The sequence below is a fragment of the Triticum aestivum genome, chromosome 2B (assembly GCF_018294505.1).
Source record: "Triticum aestivum cultivar Chinese Spring chromosome 2B, IWGSC CS RefSeq v2.1, whole genome shotgun sequence".
NCBI lineage: Eukaryota > Viridiplantae > Streptophyta > Magnoliopsida > Poales > Poaceae > Triticum > Triticum aestivum.
The window spans coordinates 231,439,336-231,454,141 of record NC_057798.1 but is presented as its reverse complement, the minus strand read 5'-3'; positions in this window follow the sequence as shown (position 1 = coordinate 231,454,141).

The following is a 14,806-nucleotide window of genomic DNA, read 5'->3' as shown; positions in this document are numbered from 1 at the left end:
TTCTCAATCAAAGTAGACAAAGGCATATCATTGGGATCAATAGGAGCACTCTTAGTAGCAAACAATTTCATAAGTTCATCCATCTTTCCACTCAAAACATTAATCTCTTCTATAGCATGCACTTTTTTACTAGTAGATCTCTCGGTGTGCCATTGAGAATAATTAACTATAATATTGTCAAGGAGTTTAGTAGCTTCTCCTAAAGTGATTTCCATAAAAGTGCCTCCCGCGGCCGAATCTAAAAGATTTCTAGAAGCAAAATTTAATCCGGCATAAAAAATTTGCATGATCATCCATAAATTTAATCCATGAGTAGGGCAATTGCGAATCATTAATTTCATTCATTCCAAAGATTGGGCAACATGCTCATGATCAAGTTGTTTAAAATTCATAATATCGTTTCTAAGAGAGATAATCTTAGTGGGAGGGAAATACTTATAGATAAAAGCATCTTTGCACTTATTCCATGAATCAATACTATTTTTAGGCAAAGACGAAAACCAAGTTTTAGCACGATCTCTAAGTGAAAACGGACATAACTTCAATTTAACAATATCATTATCCGTATCTTTCTTCTTTTGCATATCACACAAATCAACAAAATTGTTTAGATGAGTAGCGGCATCTTCACTAGGAAGGCTGGAGAATTGATCTTTCATAACAAGATTCAACAAAGCAGCATTGATTTCACAAGATTCGGCATCATTAAGAGGAGCAATCGGAGTGCTAAGGAAATCATTATTATTGGTATTGGAAAAGTCACACAATTTGGTATTATCTTGAGCCATCGTAACAAACAATCCAACACAAGCACACAAAAGGCAAGCGAAATAGAGAGGAGAACGGGAAAGGGAGGGCGAATAAAACGGCAAGGGTGAAGTGGGGGAGAGGAAAACGAGAGGCAAATAGCAAATAATGTAATGTGAGGGAGATGAGTTTGTGATGGGTACTTGGTATGTCTTGACTTGAGCGAAGACCTCCTTGGCAACGGCGCCAGAAATCCTTCTTGCTACCTCTTGAGCACTGCGTTGGTTTTCCCTTGAAGAGGAAAGGGTGATGCAGCAAAGTAGCGTAAGTATTTCCCTTAGTTTTCTAGAAGCAAGGTATCAATCCAGTAGGAGGCTCCTCAAAAGTCCCTCGTACTTACACAAACAAACAAGAACCTCACAACCAATGCGATAAAGGGGTTGTCAATCCCTTCATGGTAACTTGCAAAAGTGAGATCTGATAGAGATGATAAGATAAGATAAATATTTTTGGTATTTTTATGATATAGATTGGAAAGTAAAGATTGCAAAATAAAAGTAGATTGGAAACTTATATGATAAAAGATAGACCCGGGGGCCATAGGTTTCACTAGTGGCTTCTCTCAAGATAGCATAAGTATTACGGTGGTGTTCGCACACAAACTCGTCACCGTGTAGCTCCAACACCGAGGGTGATGCACCGCAGCTCACGTCGAAGGAGACCCGTCCAGAAGCGTGGTACGCAGGCAATCCGGCGGGCGCTTTTGTTGACCCGAAACCCCACACGCCCGGGAGGGACCCATCAGGGCGCACGGCGGCTATGGGCTGCCCTAGGTCGACCTGATCGCCCCTAGGGCCTCGAGGTTCACCGCACTGCAACAAGAAGAACAGACAAAGAACGAGGAAGAAGAAGAACTAGGGTTAAGGAGAAAAGATAAAAGATAAAAAGTGGTAGATGATTTGATCGATTGTGTGTTGTTCAATCGGCCGTCACCCCTTGGGTATATAAGAGGCGGCTGGACTTCCCGTGCAAGGAAAAGTCTTGGATTCATGTCCATAACCCTAGTAAAATTCGGATTGGTTTTGTCCGAACTTTCCAAAATTGTTCGGTTTAAACTGGCTGCACCTTGTGGGTCTGTTTTGTGGTGGTAAACTTCCTCAGATGGAAACGAGACCAAAAACAATCTTGACCGTTTCAACAAGATGAACAACTTCCATGTTAAACTTTTTTGATCAGAGGTCATCTTGAGGGTCAAATTGTTCGCGCAAAACAGGTTATTCCCTCGCGCTACCCATTAGACATGCGTCTGGCGGGGCGCACCACATCTCGCCTCGTGACAGGGCTGCACTCCGATTGCTCTAATTTTTGCATACGAACTCGGATATGGACAATTCTTATATCAAAATCGATCATTTCAATGAGATGAAGACAACCTGTGTAAGTGATTTTTCCATTTGAGGTCGTCTTGTGGGCTTAATCGTCCAAACTATACTCTAAATATAAGATCTTAGTACTTTGAGCATAGTGTCGGCCTTCGAGATGAAATTGGACGACGATGACCAAACTTCAAAGATGTTAATATCAACAATACGGAACTCTTTCATGTAGATTACTTCTCCATTTGAGGCCATCTTAAATAAGTTCTTGACTGTGCCAAAATCTGGTGTCAACACATGCCCCCCTATTTTTTCGGCAAAGCTTGCTGCCGAAAAATAACTTGCACATAGCTTGCTCTAAGGACGATGTCAACACTCCATCGGCCATTTTGCATATTCTTAGGACGATAAGTTTATATCGGCCATTGTTGTGTGAATATTTTGATGCAAGCTTGGGTGAAACTTTCTCAACTTCATTAATCCGACTATAAAGTTCCATAGGTATGCATGTCAAAACCATCCATCAACCATATTGTCCACCCATCTACTAGGATCTTGAAGATAATCAACAATGAACTTTCTCGAATCCTTACTTTGCCTGCATAAAAGTTTCATTAGTGGCCGAGGTGGTGAGCTCCAATTCGGTCTTACCTATGTTGGCAAGAATAAGCATCGGCTATTGGTAGACGTGCAATACACCATGACCAACATGGTAGCCGTATGTTTGCTATGCCAACCCTCTCCAATTTTCATGCCTAGATATATGATCAATTTTAAAGCAGTCGAAGGTAAATTTTGCATCTAGACATACCCCAAGATAAACTATAAGTGATTCGTCAAAACATTGATAACCCTTGGATATTTGTTGCACTACTCATAACGAATCACCGAAAGCCTCAATATGTTTAGCACATATGGCAAAAGTTCCAAACTGAATAACATTGCATATTCGGCTTTGATTATTGTGCAATAAAATTTTAAGAGGCACGAGGCTTCACACAACAGCACTATATGGAGATATATAAACAACACCAACACCGTGGCCATTGTTATGAATTCAACTATCAAAACATAATCTCCATAGTACTTGTCTTGCTCTCCAATCGAACTAAGGACAATGTAAGAATACTACACCGGCCATGCATTGACATACTCTTAGGACGATAGGTAAATATCGTCCATTACCATGTAAACTTCGTTCAAAGCACATATAGCCGAAACAAACAAACGAAATGCCAAATCAAGTATTTCGGCCCTTTGGATCAACAACAAACTTGTAGCTAACCAAATGTATAGTGACTTGGTAATACCCTTTCATGATGTAAGAAATTATATTGCATCCATGGATTAAAATAAACCCATTGAGGGTTACCAATCATACCTGATGATGAATTCCATGGCATAAGCGTTAATGGCATAGTTGAAGAATAAGGATAATGTGTAGACCGAAGATGTTGAAACCTTTGGCTTGGTCCTTCATAGTTTTCACTCTTTTCATTCTTCACCTTTGCCGCACTTCTTGTAATGGAAGCTTGCACATAATTCTTATTCTGAGCACTTCCTTTGGGAACCCATGCCATGTTCCTATCTTCAATTTCTTGTGCACTAAGTTTTCGTAATTTCTTCTTTTGCCAATGTGATAAGCCGAGTATGCACCCCGGCTGTGATTTTGTGTGAAGCAATGACAATTCTTGTTTTACCTTGTGCACTTTCAACTTCTTTTCTTCAGATTTGGCACTTTGATTCTCGACAATTGATTGCTTCATCTCATTGCCTTTAGTAGCCTTTAAGATCAAATCTGAATTGGCACTCTTGCGACCATCTTTTTTAACTCGATATACTTGTTTGATCACCTCTTTCTTCTTTCTTGGTCTCCAGACCGATTCTTTCTTATTGAAACGATCTAGAACATATGACTGCTTACTGAAAGTTGATCTTCTTGGAGCTGCATAATAATCGTGAGATGGTCTAGAATATGATGGAGAATGTGCCATTGTATTATACCTGTCCCATGATGAATATCGATCTACATGAGAGTAGGGAGGCATCCACGGCATTGGCATTGGCGATTCAAAATTAGGATATGAACACGTTGCATTAAAATTGTCTTCTTGCCAATACCGATCCTTGGATTTGCGCCTAGGGGGTGATCTTGATGCTTTTGCATTACTCGACCGATAAGCACCATTCTCTTCACTTTTCTTTTGATATTTATCTAATAACTGTGCAAAAGTGACCTTTGATTTCTTGTGCTTGTGCTTATTGCGGCCTTTATCTCTTTTGGGTTTGCTTGCATCGATCTTTGGATTTTTTTGTTGCCCCCCAGTCCTTGGCGTCTTCATTGTATCGTCGATGGAACTCATGCCTTCAAGAATATTTCCATTGTGCTCTTGAACAACTTCTTTACTTGAAAACTTGATCCCATAACCTGCAGTTTTTACCTTCTCATCTTTACAGGAATCGTCTTGAAGGAGCCGATTCAAAAACTTTTTTCCATCAGGACCAATCAGAATAGACTGGTCATCCCTTGGTGTTTCAACAAATTTTAATCATCCTTTATCAATGGCTGATTTAATTATTTCACGAAACATGTTGCAATCCTCAAAATTATGCTTGGGCGAATCATGCAACTTGCAATACATTCATCCTTGGATTGATGGCTTCACATGGTGATCAAGAATTCTAATGCAATTATTTTTCAGCAACAAATCAAATATTTGATCACACATGCTTGAATTGAAGGTAAACTTTTTATTCTCTAGCCGATCTTGCTATGAGAACGGCTTTGGAGTTAAGCTAACGAATAGTTCAGATTTTGCATTACCCCATTTGGCTATGCATTGTGTTTTGCACCCTATCTCCGATGACTTTGAAAAGGAAATTATACTCTCATCGGTTTTCTCAACAGAGTATAACATTGGCTTTAAATTTTTGAAATCAAAGTAGTTAGAATATACATGTCTCAATTGAGCCCATGCGTAAGCCAAGTATGAAGCAAGCAAAGATACCTAATTAGATATGAACTTTAAATAAAGCAATGGTAAAAGCTTTGATTGCAGTAATAAGTCACTATCGGTCTCTTTAAATGGTACAATATATTGACCGATATGCTTTGTAACAATTTTATTGCTAACAAGTAAATTTTCCTTCATCATTGGTCTTTTAAAATTACTTATAAAATCTTTTCTAATAGATGTATCAACAATAAAGTTGCAACCAAATCTAAAAATAGGTAAATCACTTCCTAGACATACCTCGAGGTTCGCTGCACTGCAACAAGAAGAACAGACGAAGAACGAGGAAGAAGAAGAACTAGGGTTAAGGAGAAAAGATAAAAGATAAAAAGTGGTACATGATTTGATCGATTGTGTGTTGTTCAATCGGCCGTCACCCCTTGGGTATATAAGAGGCAGATGGACTTCCCGTGCAAGGAAAAGTCTTGGATTCATGTCCAAAACCCTAGTCAAATTCGGATTGGTTTTGTCTGAACTTTCCAAAACTGTTCGGTTTAAACTGGCTGCACCTTGGGGGTCTGTTTTGTGGTGGTAAACTTCCTCGGATGGAAACGAGCCCAAAAACAATCTTGACTGTTTCGACGAGGCGAACAACTTTCATGTTAAATGTTTTTTGATCAGAGGTCATATTGAGGGTCAAATTGGTCGTGCAAAACAGGCTATTCCCTCGCGCTACCCATCAGACATGTGTCTGGTGGGGCGCGCCACATCTCGCCTCGTGACAGGGATGCACTCTGATTGCTCTAACTTTTGCATACGAACTCAGATATGGACGATTCTTATATAAAAATTGATCGTTTCAACGAGACGAAGACAAATCGTGTAAATGATTTTTCCATTTGACGTCATCTTGGGGGATTAATCATCCAAACTGTACTCTGAATATAAGATCTTAGTACTTTGAGCATAGTTTCGGCCTTCGAGATGAAATCGGACGGCGATGACCCAAACTTCAAAGATGTTCATATCAACAATACGGAACTCTTTTATGTAGATCACTTCTCCATTTGAGGCCATCTTAAATAAGTTCTTGACTGTGCCAAAATCTGGTGTCAATAGGTGGGTGAACAAATTACTGTTGAGCAATTGATAGAAAAGTGCATAGTTATGAGATTATCTTGGCATGATCATGTATATAGGCATCACGTCTGCAACAAGTAGATCAAAATGATTCTGCATCTACTACTATTACTTCACACATCGACCGACTACTGCCTGCATCTAGAGTATTAAGTTCATAAGAACAAAGTAACGCATTAAGAAAGATGACATGATGTAGAAGGATAAACTCAAGCAATATGATATAAACCCCATCTTTTTATCCTCGATGGCAACAATACAATACGTGCCTTGCTGTCACTGGGAAAGGACACCGCAAGATTGAACCCAAAGCTAAGCACTTCTCCCATTGCAAGAAAGATCAATCTAGTAGGCCAAACCAAACTGATAATTCGAAGAGACTTGCAAATATAACCAATCACGCATAAAAGAATTCAGAGAATATTCAATTATTTCTCATAGATAAACTTGATCATAAACCCACAATTCATCGGATCTCGACAAACACACCGCAAAAAGAGTTACATCGAATAGATCTCCAAGAAGATCGAGGAGAACTTTGTATTGAGATTCAAAGAGAGAGAAGAAGCCATCTAGCTAATAACTATGGACCTGAAGGTCTGTGGTAAACTACTCACAACTCATCGGAGAGGCCTTGGAGATGATGTAGAGACCCTCCGTCATCGATTCCCCCTCCGGCGGAGCACCAGCGAAAGCTCCAAGATGGGATCTCGCAGATACAGAAGGTTGTGGCGGTGGAATTAGGTTTTCGTGGTGCTCCTAGATGTTTTCGGGGTACGTGGATATATATAGGAGGAAGAAGTAGGTCGGTCGAGCCACGAGGGGCCCACGAGGGTGGGGGCACGCCGGGCACCCTCGTGGCTGCCTCGTTTGCTGCTTGACGTCCACTCCAAGTCTCCTGGATTGTGTTTGTTCCAAAAAGATCGCTCCTGAAGGTTTCATTCCGTCTGGACTCCGTTTGATATTCCTTTTCTTCAAAACACTAAAATAGGCAAAAAAACAACAATTTGGGCTGGGCCTCCGGTTATTAGGTTAGTCCCAAAAATGATATAAAAGTGTAAAGTAAAGCCCATAAACATCCAAAACGAGTAATATAATAGCATGGAACAATCAAAAAATATAGATACATTGGAGACGTATCACACCGGGAGGAGGAGTTGCGAGTGGCCCAAGTCGAGGTAGAGAAGAGTCTGTCTGTCGAGGAATCGGCGGTGGAGTACCAACGCGAACTCTGGCGCAGCCACTACTACGAGTACTACAACCTTGAGGGCGGCGCCGAGGATGAGAACGAGGATGAGGACGCGGTCGACTTCAGCAGGGGGGACGCGGAGTCCACCAACAGTGGCATGTCGCGAGGACAAGTCATCAACGTCTCATCTCACACCGGCGATGCATAGGCCGGCGCGGTGGCGGATTTGTTAAAATTATTCATACTTAGGCTTTGTTTTTAATGTTGGTATTTTGTTAGAGCAATGATTAGGTGAACTGTTTGTGTTTAATTACTAAAATTGCTCGATTCAGTAAGTCTGGTCTGTGTGTTGTATGCTCTTTTGTGTGCCCAAATTAGCAAGCGATGTTAAATTATGCAATGACGTACGCGAGGAAATTTCCACCAAAATTTCAATTATCAAACTCATCCCATCTGTGTTAAGAAGAAGAATTGTTTGTGATGCACACTATCGTTCAAAGTGAATGGTGTCCTGCGGTACCGCGCGTAAAGTTTCCCTCCACATTTTGAAATTTTTGGCCTACCGCAGAAATATCTACCCTCCCCCCTCCCCATCCCCTTTTCTCCCCAACCACAAGTCACATTTCCCTTGTTTCCCCTTCCTTCCTTCCTAAGCTATAGCCGCTTCCTCGCTTGCTTCCTCGCTCTCGTCGTCTCGCATCCTACCGCCGGGGTCGCCATGGTCTTCTTCAAAGACCTCTCCAGCGGTTCCTCCTCCTCCTCCGACTCCTTCACCACTCGGGTATGCCTCTCTTCTCTCTCTCGGGCTACGACTTGGAATGAAGGATTTTTACCCGACGGTCGATTTGAGTCATTTCTTCCTCTTGTAGTTCCCTAGGACCATTAGTTGCAATGAATGGAGCGGGGTGGCTAAAGATCTGTCTGCTCATTGTCAGCATCAATCTCCATGCGTGAAGCTAGTTTCGTTTGAATTTGTGGACAGTGGGAGGAAGTTTTTGGCATGTGCAGAGAAGGTTAGACCCTCTTTCATTGTTACAAATCATTTGTTAGATGTGATTCGGATACTGTCACGGTCCCAACCCATTTATGTCACACCTTCAACCAAACGCATCCTAAGACAGTGTCACAGTTTGTACCTAGTATCTAAAAATGTTGCCATCTCATCAGCGGTGCCATTAGAAAATTATTTGGCACCGCTTCAGCAGTTTGTGGAGCCAACTTGTCCACACATCCGAGCAGCCAAGCAGTAAAATACTAAATCTTTATGGCACAAAGGAACTGGGCGTCGGAGCAACGAGGTGCTCCGGAGTTCGGGTCTCTGATTTTTTTCCGTTGCATCGGCTCGCCAGTGCAGGGCACTGCTACGAGATGTAGCAACAGTTGTCTTTACACCAGTTTTGGCATACATAGTGGACGCCTTAGTGCTATTAGTTCCATGTTACTAAATTTGTGCATGTACACACCTGTTAGTATCAATTTGCTGTCATCCAAACACTACCGCTATGTTGTTGCAGTTATATTTACCTTCCCCTTAAAATGTTCAATTTGTTATTTATAGTACACGAGTAAGAACTTGTAGCATTGTTGTAGTTAATTATAGCTTCTGATGTTTCAGAATTTGGTTATTGTGTCAGTAGAAATTAATTTATTTGCACATTAGGTTGATCATGAGTGGCCATAGTCTTTGAAGATGTGCCTAGCAAAGCTCTGGAGCATGTATCAGGAAGCGAACAGAGGTAGGCTTAGAGATAGTGTTGTCAACGCTGAAGAATATTTGAAGATGCGGGATAAAAAGAGGAAGGTGGAGAATGAGCTCAAGTTTTTTAAATCAGACTTTGCTAAAATGGTCTTGGCGAAGGAGGAGGCACTTTCCCAGTTGGCCAGTGCAAAGGTTCTTATTGAACTGAAAGCAGAGGTGGATAAGGCGAGCCTGGATGATCTCGATTAGGGAAATGAATATATTGTTCTAATTTTGTTCTTATGAAGTTGAACTATCTATATTTTGTACTATGTTGTTTTCCAGTAGATATCATACTGTGATGTTAAAATATATCTATGTGCCTAATATGAAATTGGCAAACAGCTGTTCGATATGAAATGTGAATTTGCGTAATACTGGAATTGTGAATTGTAAACTAATAAATCTCCGAAATGGGTCATGGAACTTTGCAAATGGTTCTAGAAGTAAAAGCGCTTGTGATGGCTAGCCCAATTCCACACAGTTTTCTTCATCAAATCATGTGTGATGTAGTTGATAAAAGCAAACGGTTAACCAAGGCAGAGCGTGTGTGATAGTTACACGTATCACACACGAGCCTATTGTCGGTGTCAAAACCGGCGGATCTCGGGTAGGGGGGCCAAGCTGTGCGTCTAGGGATCAAGGGTAACAGGAAGCCAGGGGACACAACGTTTACCCAGGTTCGGGCCCTGTTAATGGAGGTAAACCCTGACTCCTGCTTGATAATATTCGACGAGTATGAAGATTACTAGATTTGATCTACCTCGATATCGTAATGGCTGACCCTGGATGTCTAGCTTATGAAGATTCCGATGATGATGAAAAGTTGTCCTCTACAGACTAATCCCTCTAGTTTATATACACACCAGATGGGATCTAGGGTTAGTACAAGGTCAGTTTATGAGGGAAGGAAACCTCCAGACTCTATTTTTGCCATCCACGTATTGAGAAGTCCCATCCGGACACGGTTGATGATCTTCATCTTGATCCTGTACGGCCCATGCAACCCGGCCCATACTCCTAGGCCAGACACCTGAGGACCCCGAATCCAGGATTCCCTCAGTAGCCCCCGAACTTGCCTTCAATGTCAATGTAGTATGTGGATGCAAGTCTTTGGCTTTGTAAGGTGGGTTCTCCATTATACTCTGGATTGACAATAGTCCGGCATAGGTTTCCGTGCCCAGTCTTTATGATTCCTCCCTGCCATTGCCTCGATTTCCACGCGTCCGAGTGAATGTGAATAGTCCGTTATCCCTGTATTTTAATATCCCTGACAGGCGCAAGCCGCGCCCTGGTTCCTCCTCGCATCACACTAAAAGCAACAGAGAAAGCCACAAAGAACAGACCATGGTGAGTGCCCATGGTTCCTCCTCGCGTCCTCATGGACCTCAAGAGGGGGACTGGCAGAGTTGCTCTGTATCTCACCTCTAGCTCAGTCGACTCCAAATGCAAGGATATCTCCCTCCCCCAGATCTAGTCTCCGTACGGGTGGGGTTAACCACTATAGGCGCTGATGCATTGGCAGAGAATTTCCCCAATCCCAGCTAAGGGGAGAGGGTGTGCTTCATGTCATTCCTTTTGAGGGTCGTGGGATTCCCAATCCACCCCTTCCTTAGGGGTCTACTGGAACACTACGGGATCCAGCTACACAACCTCACGTCAGGTTCTATTTTTGCATATCTCTGGTTTTGTCGCCCTTTGCGAATTGTTTTTGGGTTGCAAGGCTCACTTTGAACTATGGAAAAGGTTCTTCTGCCTCGTCCCCCGCCATCAGGGCGGCAGGTCTATTTTTGAAGTGGGCGGCGCCAAAGTATGGTGTATAGCCGGATCCGGCTACCTAGTCGGGACTCCAAAGAAAGGATATGTCGTATGGTCTTCGAAATGGTTCTATATCGATGATGTACCCCTTCCAGACCCTGTTCGGCATGGACTGCAAGAATTTTCCAGCATGCCCTTGAAGAAGCTATATAGCTGGCATCCCAAATCCTCTGCCCAGGAAGACAGTGCGTAGGTGATGAGCTTGGTAAATATGATCAAGATACTGGCCCATTGCGGACTCTCCATAGTGGAAGTTATGGCCATTGTGATACAGAGATGCATCCAGCCACTTCAATCTAGGGTAACTCCCTTATGGAACTATAAGGGGAGGATGACGCATCCCGCTACCGGTGAAAGGGTCCGGATGGCCAAGCCGCATTGGCGGCAGCGCTGGCCGACCTCTATAAAGGAGAAGAAGAAGACCTCCTTCGTTTAAATTGCCGAGAAGCCTACTCCATGTATACTCCCATTGAATGGGTAAGTTTTCTAACCGCTCAATGCTTTGTTACTCATAGAGATGCATTGACCGGATACTCTAGCTATTTATTTTTTGAATAGTCATGGAGGCAGATTATCGAGAACATTAACTGCCCCCCTCCCCCAGCCAGAGGATCATGATCGCAATGAAGACCTCGGATTCCATGAGGATCCGGACATATTTGTAGAGTTCAAAGATGAATTCTACTATCAGGCGAGACTTGACGGCTCGGAGGTGGCCATTATGGCTGACTATCCCGACCTCTATCCCTTTGTGAAGGTAAGTATTCGGAAACTGTATTCTCAAGGAAGAGGGATACTTCCGCTGGTCTCTTTATCCTCCGCATTGGACCATGCTTCATAGGATCGGCATTCGGCGAGCCGTACTCAGGGGCGAGCAACCAAGAAAAGGTCAGCATCTTCGCGGAAGAGTCGTGCAAAGCAGAAAGAGGTCGGCAGCACCACTGAACCTGCTCCACCATTGAAAAGGTATATTCTTATTTTTTAATATTCGGTCGTGAAGCCGGAACGTCATTCGAATCCTCCTTCTATCATTGCATGAGGGGTATACGGCGAACCGTGGGTAAGATCCCAGCCAGCCGAGCTGCGGCTAACCCGGCGCTGGAGATATCAATCAGGGCGAGGGCGCATGTTGATGCGGCACAGACTCGTTCGTCTCATGGAGAGCTAGATGAGATGTCCATGACCAACTCCGAAGTCGAGAGTGCGATGAACCATCGTCACTTAAAAGAAACCTTGCATGCCCTTGCCTTAATGGAGCCAGAGTTTAACGCCCTAAGCATGGTAGGTGCATATATCCGAGCTGTCCGGGACAGATTCACCGGGGTCGCTAGCCTGTTCTCAAAGGATATGCAGGTAAAAATCTTCATGAACTTAATGTATAGATAGTAGTATCCCCCGAGACTTAAAGAGGGTGGACAAAACCGATTTAAGGATCGTTTGATGACCACAGGTTCTCAAGGAGAAGAACAGTGCATTGACCCAGGAGCTTGAGACAAGCCGAACGCAGCTAAGCGCCACTGTTTCCGAGCTTGAAGAAATAAAGAGTGCCCCAATGTATTATGGCAACGATAAGAAACTGGAAGAAGAAGTGAAGAAATAGGCCTAAGAGATAAAAAGCTTGAAGTCTCAACTCATAGAGGCACAACAAGAAAACCAGAAGCTGAAGGTCAGAATATTCGGTATTTCTTGTGAATTGTCCGAATTATTTGATAGGATCATATAATGCGGAATATGATAGTTCGGCTGATACAGGTATGCTGACTGGCCGCCCCAAAGAATAAATGTCAGTCCTATAGAGCGACATTCTGAAGGAGCTGACAAAGCTGCACGAGTGTGCTCGGAAGGCTATGAAGAATATGGCCAAAGCCTTATGGCCTTCCGACGTCCGTCCAGAAAGTATGGAGGGGTTGGCTAATCTATTCAAGGGTGCCCGGCGTCGTTTTGAGCTGTGGAAGACATTCGTATGCCGTGAAGGCGCTCCAGAGGCATGGGCCATGGTGAAGACACGCTATACTGGTCTTGACCCGAACCATATGGCCAGAGTTGGACCGCGGGGACCCAACGAGAAGGAAATTCCCATAAGCCTGGTATACAACCAAGTGATGACAGCTGCGAAATTTTCGCAACAAGATTGTAAATTAGATAGTCTACTAGATGACGTAGAAAGGGAGTGCGCGTTCGATTCGATGTACCCATGTACTTTATGACCGAACTTATCTCCTATCGAATTGTATGAAAATTTTGTCATCGCAGACCTTTGGCTTCTACCTCCGAACCAAAAAGTTGGAGTGTTTTCGCATACTATGTTTGACTAGGAAACAATTAGTATTGTTGGAAACCAAGCAATCCGTCCATGCTGCTCAAATTGACAAAATGTGTTCAGCGAAGTTATGTTATATTACTATTTAACGTAAGAAACATCTTCCAAGAAAAATAGTTCCATTAGGGGTACCTTTTCTTGTGCTGGGCTTATATCTGAAGTAGAGACAACCGTTTTATGCGTTTTGCCGGAAACATCCTGTTGAATATGTGCCGCCCAATTATTCCCTTAAGAACGCTAGCTTTCGGCTTCACCCGTCTGAGGTACAGGGCTGGATAACCCGGTTGTAACAATCGCAGAGGTGCTCCCTTTACACCCTAGCCGAACAATCGGGAACGGTATAAGCACATGAGTGAGGCAACCCAGCTTGGCAAAAACTTAAGTCATAGAGGTGCATAAAATGGCAGAAGCAACAGATAGTACGGACAAAAGAAGCTTGTAAGCTTTTCAATAAAATGCTTCTTTTAAAGAAGCCCCCATGTACGGTGAGGTGGATACATTTAAAGATGCATACTCCCAACAATGTGGTTCATCCGAACATATAATCTAAAGAGAGAAGGGTAAAAAAAGGTAAAGGGAAGAGAAAATAGAAAAAACCTAGTGTAAAATGAGACCTAAGGAGGCCGAATTATGCGTAAAATTTTTGGAGCCGGGCGGCGTTCCATGGGTTCGGCTCAATGTGATTATCCTCCACATTGCGAAGGGGGTAGGCTCCTCCGGTAAGGACTTCGTCGATTATGAAAGGGCCCTCCCATTTGGGTTTGAGCTTATCCTTTTTCTTCTCCGGGAGGCGTAGAACAAGTCTCCCACGTTGTATGTTTTAGCCCGCACTTCTTTGCTTTGGTAATGCTTGGCTCGTTGTTGATAGAATCGGAATGGGCCTTGGCAACATCTCGCTCCTCTTCAAGTCCATCTAGGTCGTCATGCCGATCTAGTACGGCTTCTTTCTCTTCATACATGCACACTCTATGTGAGTCATGAATAATATAACAGGGCAGTATGGCTTCCGCACAGTACACCATAAAGGGTGTGTATCCGGTCGTTTGATTAGGCGTGGTCTAGAGTCCCCAAAGTACAGAATCGAGTTGCTCAAGCCAGTGCTTATCTGATTCTTGAAAAGAGCACACTAGTCTGGGCTTAATACCGCTCATGATCAGACCATTGGCCCGTTCGACTTGGCCATTCGTTTGAGGGTGGTAAATAGATGCATAGTCAAGTTTAATGCCCAACTTAGCGCACCACCTTTTCACCTCATCAGCTATGAAATTAGAGCCATTATCAATGATTATACTGTGCGGGACACCATAACGGTGGACTACGCTAGATATAAAGTCAAACACTAGTCCGACCTTAGCTGTTTTGACTGGTTTGGCTTCTATCCATTTAGTGAACTTGTCCACCATGACCAGAAAGTATTTCTTTTTGTGGCTTCCCCTTTAAGGGGTCCGACCATGTCAAGCCCCCAGACCACAAAGGGCCAAGTAATGGCAATTGTTCTTAATGTGGTGGGAGGCATGTGGCTCT